At 37.2% G+C, this 16,876-nt stretch overlaps 1 long non-coding RNA gene across 1 annotated transcript in view; it reads right to left on the minus strand.

Annotated features, from left to right (window-relative positions):
* LOC127059864 (uncharacterized) overlaps nucleotides 1–16,876 on the minus strand; it is a 105,595-nt gene that overhangs the window by 27,729 nt on the left and 60,990 nt on the right. Inside the window, exons 3-4 of the long non-coding RNA XR_007778167.1 lie at nucleotides 12,410–12,493; nucleotides 11,734–11,820 (exon numbers count right to left, since the gene is read on the minus strand). This is a non-coding gene — a long non-coding RNA (uncharacterized LOC127059864). The remainder of the gene's footprint in view (nucleotides 1–11,733; nucleotides 11,821–12,409; nucleotides 12,494–16,876) is intronic.

Consider the following 16,876-nt stretch of genomic DNA (forward strand, 5'->3'; position numbering starts at 1 on the left):
TTTGTTGAAGTAGGCGGTCTACTCTCACGCTATAGAGCACAGAACAGCAACATTTACCTTAAAAAGTTCACTTGGAATGGCATCAGGACTAAAATAGCAAACCTCTGGCTCAAATGAGTCTGTTTACAGCTCATTTGTTGCTTCAGTATGAACTGAGTTAATTTCTCTAGTAAAAACTTCTTAGAAAAACAATTGGTCAGAGAAGAAGAATTGATTCAAAATGCATACATTCCCAGTTGTAGTTTAAAGTTCATATATTTGCTACCTTTCTTGTTATGCATTTGTTATTATTTTTAGGTATTATTTTCTATGTATAATTATAAATAATTACATCTATAGTTATATAGATTATATATATAATTATATCTCCATTATTTCAAACCTGAGCTCAGCCTAAATGATGTTCAAGCATCTTGCAGACTTTTACTACCCTAAATGCAAGCACAGCTGCTGAATATGTCAACGAAGCCAAACGGCATCACCTGTCCAGATTCCACTCTGGAAAAGGCTACTGGAAAGGTGGCTTATCAGAAAGAGAAAATCCCATGATACCCAGTTATTATTCTCCAAATGTGTTTTTTAAATCCTACAGTGCAGTATAGTGGCAAAAGAAGGCTTACTGAACCTGATAAAAGCAGATTTCTGGCTGAGATCAAAGCAAAAGTACAGTCAGAGTTGGAGTAGCTTTGCCTCTGCCAACAAGCTCACCTGAGGAAGGAAATATCTCTTGTATTTTCACAAAATCTGAGGAAAAAGCTGATTTCTAAATCAGACTGGACAATTTGAGAAAGGCATTGGTTGCTCACTGAATATTGTTTTCTAGGCAGCACTGTAGCAGCAACCTGGCTGGTGGCAGGACAGACAGATGGCTGCACATCCACCTGAAGACTGAAATGATTCTATCACCAAGGATTTCTGAGTTACAAACAACAGCACAATACAAAAACAGCAAATAAAATGTACTCTCCTACAATTGTACCAACAGGTTTTTCTGAAAGCTTTAACTGAAATGTAAGCCTGGCAATAAAGCACCCCTGTGTTTGTGATTACCAGTTGACTATTACCAGAGACATATACGACTCAGCATTCCTGTAAATCCAGGACTCACCACCACTCCTCATCAGCATTCTCAACCTCGTAACTCAGTAAAACAATGCCTATGAAACGCTTATCTTTGCCATCAGCTATGGCTGGTATACTCCACACACATCTAATGTATCATATTCAGATTTCCTGACATCCATCAAGTTCTTTGATAATAATTTAGTTTAAATAATCCTGTGCACTTGTGGATCTTGTAATCAGAACTGACTGGAGCTTCAAAGGGAAAATAAAAAGTGCTACAAGAATCAGTAGTAGAATGGCTTGACGGAGAAAAATATCTCAGGATGTGGAAGACCAAGCAGAAATATCAATACAATGATGTAAGAAAAATTTCTACTGCTCAACAGTTCATGGTTCAGAGGGTTCTCAAACAACACCTTTGTGACCTGTTGCAAACTGGGTTTAGTGCAGCTATGTTAAAGTACTGTGATTTCCTAAACCAAATCCATCTTCAAGAAGTACCTGATTTGAACTCTTGCAAAAACATTTACTCTGCAATTTTCTTATGCTTTTTAATGCAATTTATTATCATCTACAGTTTGGTCGTGGATAAAACCTTTCTTCTTCAAAGCATACAGCTCTGCTGCTCATCCATTCTCGCTATTCTTTTCTAAGAAAACTGCAGCTGCCACCATGAATACATTAGGCTTCATAAAACAGCTGTCCTTAAATGTCTCATCACACCTCCCCATAGACAAGTGTGGCATAAAGCCATATTTCTGGTTTTGTTCTTTGCATCCATGTCAGATCCAGATTCACAAATTCATACAGACATTTTGTGATAAATCTGATGAATCTTGTTACTCTTGCAATAACTTCCACCTCAAACTGCAATTGCAGGGCACCCAAAAGAAACTAGAAAAAGTAGCAAAGCAGACATTGTATTTCTTCTTGGTTCCTAATGGCTAAAAATGCAGACCCCTTTAGGTTTACATCACATTATTAATGTTAAATTCCCCTTCATATTTCCAGATGAGACCTTGTTTACAGATTCTCCTGCAGAAAGCCTCTAAAAGGCAAGTTGGGAAACACAAAACACTGAAAGGCTGACTTTTATGACTCATTTGAAGCAGCAACACAATATTAAAAGCAGCTGAGTACCTGAAAAATTAAAGATTTACAAGAAAATTACTTCAACCTGTTACTGTTGAAAAGACAAAGAGTGATCAAAGCATAAACTAGATTAAAAGCAAATATAATCTGCCCATTTCTATAACTGCTAACATATAAAACTTATACATATTGAAGAAACAGAGTAAGTTTTGTAACAAAAACAAAACAAATCTTTCTAAATCTTATCTAGTATTTCTCTATTAGGGAAATTTTCCCAAATTAGATTTGACAGGAATCCAATCAGTTCTATTAGGAAAACATTAATGTGCCTGAAAAATCTCAAAGAGAAATTATCCTAATCACAAATTTATATCTAATGTCACTTGTTCCAAATATCCTTTAAAAAAAAACCAGCTAATAACCTCATTGTTCATGACAATGTGTCAACAAAATTACATTTAGTTACAGAAAATAACACAGACTGCACTGTGGGGGAATGCATGTGAATTCACCATTAGGAGGACGGGGTGCATGCCCACCTCAGGCCTTATCCCACCCGCAGTGCAGGACAATCGACAATTCAGCTTTAACCTTTCTGACATCGCTAATGAAATAAACCTAGAAATAAAGGGAGGGGACAGAAAAGGAAAATGGGGTTTGGGGGTTACCCACAGATCCTTAAAATTGGAAGGAAGGTAGGGAAGGTTATGAACACAAAATCCTCCAGTCTCCTGCTCGGTTCCAGTACTAAGACTGTAAAAAGCAGGGATTTCCAAACGTATTTGCAGCAACCCTGTAGACATCTTTGTATAAAGAAAATGAAACAAACAAAACAAAGAAACAAAAAAAAGGGCTACAAAGAGAACATAGAAAGATATGCAGAGTTAATGTTCTTACAGAAGTAACCTTCTACTAACTTTCTACATTGCTCTAGCTGACATAATTACTGTTAGCTATTGTCAGTGCAGAATACTGATTTAATGTGGGGTAACATGTCCTGCACCAATGTTATTTATGCCCTCTTTCTTCCTTTTAATTTTTTGAAGATGCTTCAGAATTGATGGTACATGGCAACTATTTAATGAGATTCTTAGTATCTTCATCATAAGTTTTTATCTTAAAATCATATCTGTCATAGGACTAATTTCTGCTGTTATAACTATAAAACTCAACATTTATCATCTTTTAACTGATCTTAGTTATGATTAAAATGGTTTCGAACTGTAATTAGATAATGATAAAAATACTTTATGTGTTTTCACAATTGATTGATTGAAATCACATTTGCTTTGTCCTCTATATAGCAGAAAAACCAAAGTAAGACATCAGTCTCATACAACCGCTGAAAAGGTTTCTGTCCTGGACTTCTTTTACTTCTCTGTCCATCTATTCCATCTTCATAGCCATTGGGTTCATCCTAATCCCTTGCTTATGCTGGTAATGCTGATTACAAGAGTCAGAACTATAATATCCAGAACACTCTTTTCAGATGGGTTGTCATTCAAGACAAGGAACCAGCCATGATTAAGGGTTCCCACTTCCTAGCAAAATATTCCCACACCATAATGTGAGAATAAAGAATTCTGTCTCTTTCTCATCAGCATACTACATTTCTTCTTGCTTTCCAACAGTTAATGTCACACTCAATTCACTCAAAACGTCAGACAAAACTATTCTAAACACTTCTTTCTTTTGCAAAAAATTTAATAAATTTTAACTCATGCTTGTCACCTGTATTATGTATTATAAAAAAAACCCAAGACAACAATTTTAATATATTGCGGGTGGGGAGGAGATGGGGAGGTTAACCGAAACTTCTTTATCATTTTCTTGGGGTAATTTCTTGTGTTCCTCCTTGACAGTTAGAATAACACATATTCTGTTTAGATCTAAATAAAACATGCAGTAAGGTGAGATATTTCTTTGGCAGACCAGACAGCTAATTTATGCAGGAAATGCAATTTATAAAGATTTTTAAGCACTTCCAGAAGCTCACATAGATTCCATAATATATTTCCATGGATCTCAACCATGAAGGACAGGCTAGGGCCCACATACAGGTATAAACAGGATACTGTGAAATTATATACAGAGGCAGTCAGGCATAAACCAGAAAATGATTCATAGACAGAATTTTCTTCCATGAGTAGTAAAACTCTGAGTAGCTTCAGTTAAAGCAGCATGTCTGTAAAATCAGGACCAGGAGAGTATTGTACATCATTTAGACACCTCTCCCTGATGATTTTTGCCTTGAAAAATTAAAGTGCAGCTGTGGTTTGAGTATTTGGAGCTGCTGTAGTCTGTTGTCCACTCTCCTTTGTCAGAGCATGAGAGTTAAATCACATGTGGTCATTGAGCTACAGTATGTCACCTAAAATTAAGAATTTACACAGTTGATAAGAAACCTTAGTGCCCAGGATTTAGGTGCTGATAACCAACATTCAGTTTTAAGGTGATTTACATTTTTAAAAAATCCAGTTATAACTTTCTATACCACTAATGTTCTGTGTATTGCCAAAATGAGGAAGTAATAATAATTACAATACACAGGCTCTAAACAGCTAGGTAAGTGATTCTCCTTTTTCCTACACTTTGTACAGGTCCTTTCACTGGCTTTTGTAGCTTTCACAAAAGCCACCAACTGTAACTAACACAGATTTTGTATAAAATTTCCACAAATGACTACAAAAATTACATGTTAAAAAACCACATGCAAAGTCTGTGGGAACATCAGTACTTCGATATTCCTCTCCAAAAATTAATATTCAAAACTGTGTCCAGTACTTTCTGCATGCACTTATTTAATACCCTGTCACATGAAACCTCAGCTTTGCGGGAAGAGAGCTTTAATACCTTCTTTTCAGCCTTCTACAGTAAGAGCTCACTTACAACTGTAGTCTTTCCTGCAAACAATAATCTAAAAGCACAAGGCTGACAGCTCGGTAAGAGTAGGTGCCTGTCATAGGCAATGACAGATAGTCATCCATCCACCCATCTATAATGACAGAGCCTAAAATTATTATTTTTTTAAATCATTTGGTGTTGTTAAAATGTCTTACGGAGAAGGAAACAATTTTAAGAAACCCTTAATGTTTAGAGCCAATTAAAACAGAATTCTTTACAGTACACAACTTTTCTCAAATTCATTTGAAAAGCCAGAACTCCAAGAAAACAGACATTTTCCCTTCTGCTTTCGGGAGCCTGAAATGTGTTTTTCCTTCTCCATAACCACAGGAGTGATCAGACCTAAAATAATATTTTATTAGGTTGGCCTGTCTAAAGAACCTTGATTATTTCCATCAAAGTCACTATGAAAAGGTACGTGTAATTAACAGCCAAGCTATTCAACATCAGCATTAAGCTACAGCGGTTTTGCCCTGAATCTTTGCCCATAAGAGAACTAACAGGAGGTCTCTAGCATGAGTCAAAGGGCACAGGATCATTCTAATAAAATAAAAAAAAACCCTTTAAACTGAGAAGGAATGCTGTCTTCAGTCTAATTTGTCACAAAGTATCTGATCCTAAAATAAAATTATGTTTGGGATGTATAATACTTTAACACAATGGATGGAGCAACTCCACAATTCCCTCTGTAAAGGGAATAAAAATTCTGATCATGATTTTAATAAAATCATTTCTTCAATAAAAAACATTTCTTTTTAGAAGCAGGAGAATTAACACAATAAATAAGATCAACCAAATTTTAGGAGCAAGGTTGAAGAGGAGAGTACTTGGGCACTTGAAAGCCAAGGCTTTAATCTTAGTTCCTTAGGAAAAAAATACTACCTTAAAAAGCCACCAATGATTTCATTTATCACTGCTATCTTTCAACACAGCTCCACCAGCTATATATGTAAAGAATTTTATAACTAATTTAAGTAAAAAGTGAAGAGGGCAATTTAGGTACACCAGAAAGATAAAAATCCACAACATTTAGGCCAGCTAAAAGTCTTGATGCCTTATTTTTCATTAGTAGATACATCTAATATGTACTAGGATGCATAAGCTAATACAGAGATGCTGATTTTGATCAGAATAAAATACTATCTTTTAGTCTATAATTAACAATAAAATTTGAGGCTTCTGCAAATACTAGCAAATGCTCTGTGTGTGTGTGTATACTACCCTTGGTGCCTTAAGTCAGGAATAAATGCACATTTAAACTAACCATAAATGGGATTGTAGCAGTGACACTCCTATTTCAGTGTACTACCTTGCCATAAGATGGCCATGACTATACTGCACTTCTCTGTGTGGTAGAATGATAATATTCTTTAACATTTCAGTATCATTAGTGTTGTTTTAATACTGATACAACTTTGTACCAAAGCTGTGATATCTTAACATTGAAGCCCACTTCCAGATATTTAACTAAGCTAATTCTAGTTTTCCAGCCAAGAACACTCTCCACATTTTCAGACCTGAGTCTTTGGCTGTGAGGCCAAAATTGTAAAGCACAAATGCCACACAGACACCCAGTGTCCAGCCTCTATTTAAATATCCAGCTTGGATTCATGGTGCAACTAAAGGTACTACATTTTAGCTACCAATTCTAATGAAGCATAATTTCATTTTCAAGAGCACTGGTTGATTACACCTTCCATTGAATTTTATGAAAGCACTGAATAATACTTAGTTATTTTTTTGATACCTGAATTTGCATTAATTTCAATAATAAAGAACTTCAGCTAAAGAACAACAGAAGAAGGATTATATGAGTTGGGAAAGATCAAACAAAGAAAGATTAGGATTATTTTACAAGATTTAAGTATTACAGCACCTTCTTAGCACTTAGCAAATGCACAATGATTCTAATTCTCTGCTCAAGGAACCACATAGCCTAAAGTCATGGCAGATTTGCTTTTCACAGTCGGCTGTCCCAACAAATTCCAATGAATTAAGAAAAATCTCTCAGTGCTGTTTCTTAGAAGAAGGTACCTATGGGCAGCTGTGAAGGTCCAGGGAACTGGGACTGAGAGATTTATGCTAATAAAAACTCATTTTAATCTTTATCACCCTTAAGTGAGGATTTACATGAAATCCTCTCCTTAATGTTTTACTTCTAAGCCAGAAGGAACAATTTCTGATCCATGGTGTCCATGACACAAATTTAATCCACTCGAAGATCAGGATTCATCACACCTACAAAAAATTAACCATGTTATGGTGTGAAACAGCAAAACTCTCATTAAATAACATTCTTTGGCAGAAAATTTGACATCAGTCTGCCTGGGATCCTTTAGGGTCTTATACTAGTTTAGTCTATTTTGAAGATAGCCTATTGAAAATATAGCAAATGGAGCCTGATGAATTGCTGATCTACAGTAACTTCTGTTATTCCACAAAGACAAAAAAGCACTTCTTGAAGAAATCATCTCCTTGTCACAACCAATGCGGCATTAGCATGGCATAGTGCCCAAGGGAGCTGTGAGAAATGAGTCTGGAGGAGACTGCCAGAACTCAGCATTGCCACATAAACTGAGCACTGAACCTCAGAAACATAAAAAACATCTGAAGAAGACTACATTTGGTATGTTTGACACTTTCTTGTTCTACTTCACACAACTAATAAAATGTTTAGGTGTTCAAGTCACTGCTTAAACAAGATTCAGAAGCTTCACTTTTCTTAGAAGTACCATAATTTGAAAACAAGTGATGAAAAAATCATGACAGCTGATGGACTTTATGAATTAAACTAGCAGAGACTTCGGAGCTGATTTGTGGATGGCCTTCCATAAGTAGGTGGGTTGCAGGCCACAGTATCTAGTATGCAATACACATAAAGAATACATCTATAATTCTGGCTCTTTTGTTTCCACTAGGAAGGTTCTTAAAACTAAATTAGCAATTCTAGCAGTTACCTAGAAGAAAAGACTGCAGGCAGTATAATGAAAAAAAGAGTTGCCTCATGGCACATGTCAAATGTCTCCAGGACCCAACCTGTGCCTGAGATAAGAGATATAGCAGTAGCCAATCTAGCAAATAGCTACAGTGAAAGCCTAGAGGAACTGCTCCTGTACTGCCTAAGCTGCCTGCAGTCAGGTTGTATCTCATGTGCATGGGACTGCCACATGGCCCGGCTCTCCTGTGACCTGCTGACAAGGCCCTCAGGGCTCTCGGTGTGTCAGGGTCTCCTGCTGCAGGATGCTTGCTAATCCATATAGGTATATTTCACCTTTGGGGTCCTATCTCTACCAGATAACCCTACACTTTCTAGGGCTGACAGGAAAATGCAGGTTTTTACAGTGGGGAATCCTCAGCCCCTGAGCCCCTGCCTCTAACATGCTAACTGGGAGACTATCCCTCTCCCCTTGAACAATGCCAGAAGTCTGTGGAGATCCAAGAACCCAGCCAGCAATTACATTAGGTGACATTCCCTTGTTGCTCAGCCCCTTTTTGCTGGTGTGTCTGATGAGGTGCACAGATCATGGACATTGTTGGCCTGGAGACACATCTGGCATTACAACTGAAGTGCCTTGTTAGTTATTTTAGAGGACATTTACTCAAATGAGCAAAATCATGGCATGTAGAGGCACCCCTGCTCTCTGCTGCAGAGAATATTATCTTCTCACCCCTATATTACTTTGACTATATCAAGTGGTTTTTGTATTCAGTATAGGCATGATCTGTCCAAGATAGTTCAGCACTGTGTCAATGTGAAAGCTCTGACAGAAGTTTTCATAATCATATTTTGGTGACTAAACTGCTGCAAATATCAATAAAATAGTGGGTCTGCTCAGATTCCTGAAATAATTCAAGATATGGTAAAGATATGGTCCTTTATTGTCTCCTTTTTTTTTACTTAAATGGCAGTAAACAAATCTTGTATTGATTGGCTCAGAAATGGGTATAAGAGTGAAGTCTGTAGTGTAGGAAGATGAGAAGTGTTTGACTATATATTTTCAATTAAAAATATGGCATTTTCAGAGCTACAACATTTTGTGAAAAAGAAACACTAACTCATTTCTTGATTAAGAGAAGTGGAAAAATCTGTGGGTATCCAAATAGTTTATGCTACTTTTTCAAAACACAGAAAATACTATTTTTGGTTAGAATTTCTTTTTATGTCTGTACATATACAGCTAGTATATAAAATGAGGATAAGAAATAAATTCAATATTTCAAATTAATTTCAATTAGATGTTTCAAGTTCCGTGAGTGCATTTTCCCACAATATAAGTTCATTAATGTTTTAAAGGGTCCATATTTCATTATGAGAAAGAAGATATTTAAATAGTGAATATTTAAAGGGATAGAAAATAAAATTTACTGCCTTGCTGCAAAGAAACTATTTTTATTAAAAATTTCTTGGCTTTCTTTAAACCATATAGAAAATTATGCTTTTATTCACTCTAATTAATGCATCAGTAAATAAGAACTCTATCTCCACAATCATGATTTTTGTGGCATAAATGTTATATGCAGGGGAGAAAATTGTTACACAAAATCACTTAATTTCCAGCAGGTAAGTTGCCTGTAGAGTATCTCATACACAAAAAGTCTTTTAAATTGCTTGTCTTTTGTATTTCTGTAAAATGCACAATCACTGGGGAAAAAAAACAAGCTGAGAGAGATAATGACAGGCAGGCTAAGTATACAGCAACTGGCAGGAAAATTTCTTTTCCAAGTCCAACATATTTGGCAGGAAGGTCTATGGAACTCACATATTAGCTGGCATTTATATTGCAAATCAGAATAATGTTCTAGTAACAAGTACATTCTTTTACATTCTGTAAGATTCTTCTATTTATTTTGCTCAGCCCAATCCTCCATTTCTCACTTTCTGTTGTTATATCCTGAGCCCTAGCTGGAGACCCAGCTGGTAGACATAGCAACATTAAAGCCAGGTAGAAGCACTAATGAAAGAGCTGAAAATGGCAACAGCTTCCAAAAACATGTAGGTTCACTAGTGAAGAAAAAACATGGCTGAATTTTCAAATCCTTCCTGGTTCATTGAATAGCATGAGAAATCTAGATTTTAGAAACAAAAGCCAAATCCCTTCTATCCATAGGTTAATACTTAATCAGCCCAAAGTTCTCAGCAGGAATTTTGCTACATGATGGTAATGAGCTCTATTAAAAACTTGGTGGATTAACTACATGGATTTTTAATCATGTCATATCTGTCCAAATCCATACAATAATTTAATTTGTGTTCAACATGATATTTTCTCCCTCCAAATCAAGCATTTTTTCTCCAAATAATTTTTCTTTGATCTTTTCACAACCATTAAAAAAAGATTTCCATACTGGAGTCTCCCACCACTGTCTGCACTTAACAGTGTGCCACCCACACAGTTTTGTGCAAGTGTTAAGCCTACAGTATTCATAAACTCTCTAAACTGTGATTCAGAATATTTTCTACAGCAGATGTTTTTTCTTGCCTCTGCTTTCATATTTAGTAAGATTTTTTAAAAATTAAAAATCAGCATATATTAAAAATAAGATGATAGAAATATAATTGCAGCCAGCTGAAGACTGGAAGGAAAACCTCCATTCAAGGACATCTAAACAATCAGCATCCAGGTCTAAGCCCAGCTGCTCAGAAGTGAGATCATGTTTCAGCCCCCCATTTTTACTTCCACTGAAATGATTAAGAGGGTGAGGGCTGTTTGACACACATCTTCTCTGTTTGCATTGCTCCAGTCTTTTGGTGTGTGCACACAATGAGTGAACTTCTTTGTACAAATCAAATAATCAAAGATAGCCCAGCTTGTTTTGTGTGTTCAGTAACAGGCATGAAGATTTGAGTTAGTAGATGAGGACAGTGAGGCACCTGCTGTGCCTTTTTGTGAAAATAATTTGTTCATCTTTTTTAAATGTTGAATTTTAGGGTTTTTCCACTGAACTCACAAATGTTCAACTACAGTACTTATTGCACACATTTCAGCATTCTTGAGTAAACATGGTCACAGTGCATGTATCACTTTGGTGAAGGGGGAAGGTTGTGAGCAAATCAGCCAGATTCTGCTGCAGGGTAAGCTTAAGATCTAAGACTCAAATCCACATTAAAATGTATCAGAGTAGGGTCTCTATATGTCACTATTTTGCTTTCCCACAGTTTCATATCTTCATTTAGTTAATGTTAAGCTATATACCAAACTCATCCAAGAGATACTGAATTTACTAAATTAATTCAAAAACTCACAATACCACACCCAGTGCTGATATAAAGAGATGTAGGAAGTCAGCCACTGGTGTGTGACATAAAATAATTTGTCTCACTCTGCTTTTACTACCACTCTTTATAAACAAAGATATAAAAACTTCAATACTGAAATTAATGTTATACCTTATTTGACTGTATATTTTTTACTGAGGAACAAACAGATCTAGAGGGTTCAAATGTAAATAACTACAAAATAAATCTTACTTTGCTATGCTTGAGATCCTAATTTTAGAGTCACCCTTATATTCAGGTACACCCAATGTAAGCAGAAGCATTAAGACTTCATTGGTTGGGAACACAATATCTCTTATGAGAAGCATTTCACCAACAGCCTCTCATGCACACTTCACATCCAGACTGAATGTAAGTGTGAATGGAATTACAAATCCAAGAAAAAAAAAACTTACCTTTTGACTTTTGATTTTGTTTTCTTCAGTTTTGTTTGTTTGTTGTGGTTTGGGTTTTTCCTTATTTCTTTCACACACACTCCGGAGCTTGGAAGAAAAAAAAAATACTGCATGCTTATTTCTACCATAAAATCTGAAGCTTGAGATTTAAAAATAAAAAATACTCAGGGATGTTTCAATGCATCTTGTTCAATGTAAAGGTGAAATAAACGGTGCTTCAAACATCTTCCAGTTCACTGGCAAACTGCCAGGGCCTGCAAGCAGATCCTGGAAGAGGCAGAGCCAGGACCTTTACACTGGTGCATAGCAGGAGAGTGTGAAGTGGTGGGGATAAACCGAAACAAGAGAGGTTCAGGCTGGTTGTGAGGAGGGACTTACCCTCTGTGAAGCCAGCAGGTAACAAGGCAGTTATCCCAGGGATTCTGTGCCATCACCCTCCATGGAAATTTTCAAGACTGAACAAAGCCCTGAGCAACCTGGTCTGAGCTAATATCTAACCAGGCTTTGAGGTTTGACTAGATATGTCTGTAACTTAATCATTTCAACAAGATGCTATAATGGCAAGGTCCTTACTTTGCAGTTGTAAAGATGTGATCAAAATTTTCTTCTCCACGCATAATTCAGTCTGTTAAGAGAAGCCATTCTCCAACTGTATTCAGCTTTGGTACAATCTCACCTGAAGTTCTGTGTGCAGCTCTGGGCTCCACCATTTCAGGAGGATGTGAAGGTACTCAAATGCATCCAGAGGAGGGCTACAAAGCTGGGGAAAGGGCAGGAACATTTTATGAGAGTAGCAAAGGACTTTGGGTTTGTCTAGTTTGGAGAAAAGGAGGCTGAAGGGTGACCTCATTGCCCTATACACCTTCCTGAGGAGGGGAAGGTGCTCATCTCTTCTCCCTGGTGTTCAGTGTTAGAACACATGGGAATGGTTTAAAGCTGTGCCAGGGAAGGTTTAGACTGGACATTAAAAAGCATTTTTTTACTGAGAGGATGGTCTTGCACTGGCTCAGGTTCCTTAGAAATGTGGTTGCTGCCCCAAGCCTGTCATCTAAGAATTTGGACAATGTCCTTAAGAACAAGCTCTCAACCTTGGTCAGTCCTCAGCTGGCCAAGCATTTAGCATTTATTATTGAAATATTCTACTGTAATTCAAAAAGCAAAAAATCCTCCTGATCTTAGCTAGGTCACTATACCAGTACAACTAAGACACACCAGCCTGTAGAGCCAACTTCACCCAAAGGAATTCAAATGCTTCCATTTAGTATCACAGCTGGTTACTTTTGCCATCCCAACCCAAATAACTATTTACCAGACACCCATTTGCAGATAGCTCATGGAAAACACTCCCTAGCACAAGTTCAGAGTGAAGTTTGAGAAATAACAAGAAAAATTAATCATTCTGCTTCATGTACTTCCATGCGTAATTATTATTACAAACCTGAGATGAAGGCAGTTATAATTTATCTACAATTTCTCTCCCATGCCTTCAGTGACAGACTTAAATAATAGAATCCAAGAGCAGCTGACTGCATTTTATTTCAACAGCAAACATGCTCTCTTTTGGGAGTGACCAAGTCCATTCATGTCAGGGAGCTGCATAATTATCCTAGAACTGTAATAGAAAGTTTAAGCTTTCTGTGCCAATTGGACAACAGGCAACTGACACATCCATGTAACTGCATTCCCTGTGTCACTTTGGATTACACCAGGTGCTCTTCCTCTCAGAGACACCTTTCTGCGAAGACATCTGAATATTTATTTGCCTAGAATTATTCAGAATGCAAACTATATACCATCTTGCTCATGTGTACAAGCTGCTGAACTGATACTTTAAAATCCTACAGAGACAAAAAAAAAAAAATTATGATAGAAACAAGTACTCCTCACAAGTGCAGTAACCAGCAGAAAAATTATAAGTTCTTCTCATTCATACTCATGTGAATTGGCTATGCAAACACAGGAGTAGATATTTATTCAAAATGGTTCTGCACAAGCTGCTGTGAAATAAGCTCTAGAGAAAGAGTAGTGAAGCTGAAGCATTACATGAAAATCTCATATTGTATATTTTATGTCTCAGTAGAGCTACCACACAGTAATGACTAGTAGAGAACTTCACTGAGCAATAAATCTCTCCTGAATATTTCATCAGGGATGTCCATCTTAGAGTCCTTAACAAATTTGGGACAACTCTGCTAAATTAATTTATAAAGTAATCTCTGTTAGATGTATTTCAGAAGACTCACTCTGCCTGCTTGTCTAAATGAAAAATAATAATAAAAAAAAGTACTGTAGTGTGCAAAACTAAGTCTAGAAGCATTAACGGGTAGTATTTTGCTTAGCTGATACAAACATGGCTAGTCATTGGCTGAAAAGAAACTGTTTACCCTACTTTTTTGGTGTGTATTTCAATTTAGGGAAATAGAATAAAGCTATTAATCTGATGCAATAGAAAATAAAAGCCAAGAAAGTTGTTTAGACTAGCAAAATTTTCTGAAGTGGGTATAGGTCTCTGTGAGAGTTTGCACTAATCACAGTGAAACTGGTCTTTTTTACTGCTAAGCTTCAATTAGCAACTCAGAGGAAAAAAAAAAAACAAACCAAAACCAATACATGGCAAATTTTTCATCAGAGAAGACTTGCCCTTCTCACTTACTGTGCAGCTAAGCAGCGTACTCATGACTAGCAGGCAATTGCTCTCAGCCCCAACAGACAATGGCTACTAAACTAAGACACTTGCTTGTGAACAAATTGTCAATTAAAAACTACTCTTTAGCAAAGCAGAAGATAAATAAGATGTACAATGTCAAAACATTATGCTGACAATGGAGTTGAAACCACTCAGCTTTACTATAGTATTATTACGCTTAAACACAAATATAGTTGCTATACAACTGAAAGAATGGGGATCCCATCAAAACAGAAGTATCTCAGAGTTAAAATATTCCTTCATTCCTATGAAATGATATTTTAGAGCTCCTCTTGTGAGATATACTCTGGGTTCTGACTGCATATATTCAGGATGTTTGTAGAGGAAAAAGATAAGCAAGAAATTAGGAAATTACTACTGCAATTGTATGCATGGGAGAGGGCAAAATATAGACAAAAAGACTATCTATTTCCATTTACAAAAGAAAATAAAGGTTTTTTTACAGTGCTGGAAAAAGCTATATAAAAGACCTTCAGCAAAACCAAAACTGTTGATTAATGCTCTTTTAAAAATTATTTTTCAGAAGGCTGTCATTGCCTTAAACCTTCACTTACCAAAAAGGATCTTCAACACACAATGAGAAAAAGTAACCAAGGAACATGTCTCAAAGAGTGAAGGAGTCCATCTTGCTCATTGTGGTGAAAAATAAAGACTATTTTAATAGCTATGCAGAAAGGATAACATGGATCTAAGCAGGCTACTGCATGTCAAGAAGGAGTATTGTAATGCCTAAGTGTGCCCTGTTCAGGCAGCCTTGATGGTGTATCAGTGCTTTTGCTCACAGCAGTTATTTTCACCAGTGTAAAAGTCTTTGAGTTAAGTATTCTACATCTTTATAACACCACCATAGGTAAAAAACAAATGATCAGCTGCTGAATGTTTGACCACAAGTAGAGAGATAAAAGCTGGCATTCAGTCTGTAACACATGATATTGTAGAAGCAGATACAGATTTACTCTCCTCAGTACTACAGAATGTGCTCCAGTGCTCAATCTTCCTTCCACCATGCATGTTGGGAAAGGTTCACAAGTCCTACTGCTCTCTTCACCCCATCCATGTAGGAATGGACCACAATGGATCCCAATGCATGGGATTGCTCCTGCATATTTAAGGTTTTTCTTTTCCATACCACTGTGGGAATCTGAACACATTTTGCACAGGAAGGGTCCATATGCGCTGGGTTTGTTTTGCTCTTTTTTTTCCCCCCAGAGCATCTCCAAGGGACAACAGCTTTGTGCCTACTGTTGTTCAGAACAGTCCGTCCCAACAAGAAAAGTGACACCAAGGAAGAATTGTTTACTGTCATATAAAAGATTTCAAATTGAGCTACTTTAATGAAAGCAATTTTAATAAATATCAGCCAAGATATCTAAACTGACAAACACACGGCTACAAAATTACTGAATTTAACAACACATTTTCCTGAGATTAAAAACAATTGGCAGATGCCAAAGGGGAAAAAAAGTGGTGTCACATATTGCAACTTTATATGACAGATGGTTTCAAATGGATTAATGAGGTGAGTGCTGAATTTCTAGGTTGTGGTTAATATTTAACCTCCAGTTGGCAGACACCGCTAAGATTTTTACACCTGAGTGGTCAAGTGGCCTACTTAATTGACCTGTTAGAAAAACTGTGTGCTAATTTGAAGAGTATCTAGCAAATGAAAAGAGAGTTAACAAATATTTTGAAGTGGGGAGGGGATTAGAGAGACCTTGTCACAACCCTGGTATAGAAACCGAACTACAGTCTTTGCCTTCTGAGGAGAGACATAAAAACTACATGAGCTCATAATATGCTGGGACAGTCAGGAATAGTATTGCCCCAAGTTGAGAGAGGTGATCCTGCCCCACTACTCAGCCCCAGTGAGGCACATCTGGAGAGCTGTGACCACTTCTGGGCCCCTCAGTACAAAACAGACAGGGAGCTCCTGGAGTGGGTCTGGCAGAGGTTGACAAAGACAAAAAAGGGACTGGAGCATTTCACTAGAAAAGGCTGAGAGAGCTGTGGCTGTTCAGCCAGGAATAGATGACTGAGAGGGGACTTCATCACATCAATGCCTATCTGCAGGGAGGTGTCAGAGGATGGACCAGGCTCTGTTCAGTGGTGCTGAACAGTAGGACAAAAGGCAATGGGCAGTAACTGATGCACAGGGAGTTCCACCTGAACATGAGGAAGAACTTCATAACTGGGCAGCTGACCATGTACTGGGACCAAGTGACCAGATGGGTCTCCCTGCCTGGAGACATTCCAGAATCGTTTGACACAGCCCTGTGCCAAGTGCTCCAAGATCACTCTGAGCAGGGAGGTTGGACTACAGGACCCACTGCAGTCCCTTCCATTCATACCCATTCTGTGATTCATCTGCAGTAATGAGTCCTCTTGCTTTAAGATATCATAGAAGTTACTTTCTTGATATAACCAGCAGACATGGCC

Source organism: Serinus canaria, chromosome 8, assembly GCF_022539315.1.
Source record: "Serinus canaria isolate serCan28SL12 chromosome 8, serCan2020, whole genome shotgun sequence".
NCBI classification, from domain to species: domain Eukaryota; kingdom Metazoa; phylum Chordata; class Aves; order Passeriformes; family Fringillidae; genus Serinus; species Serinus canaria.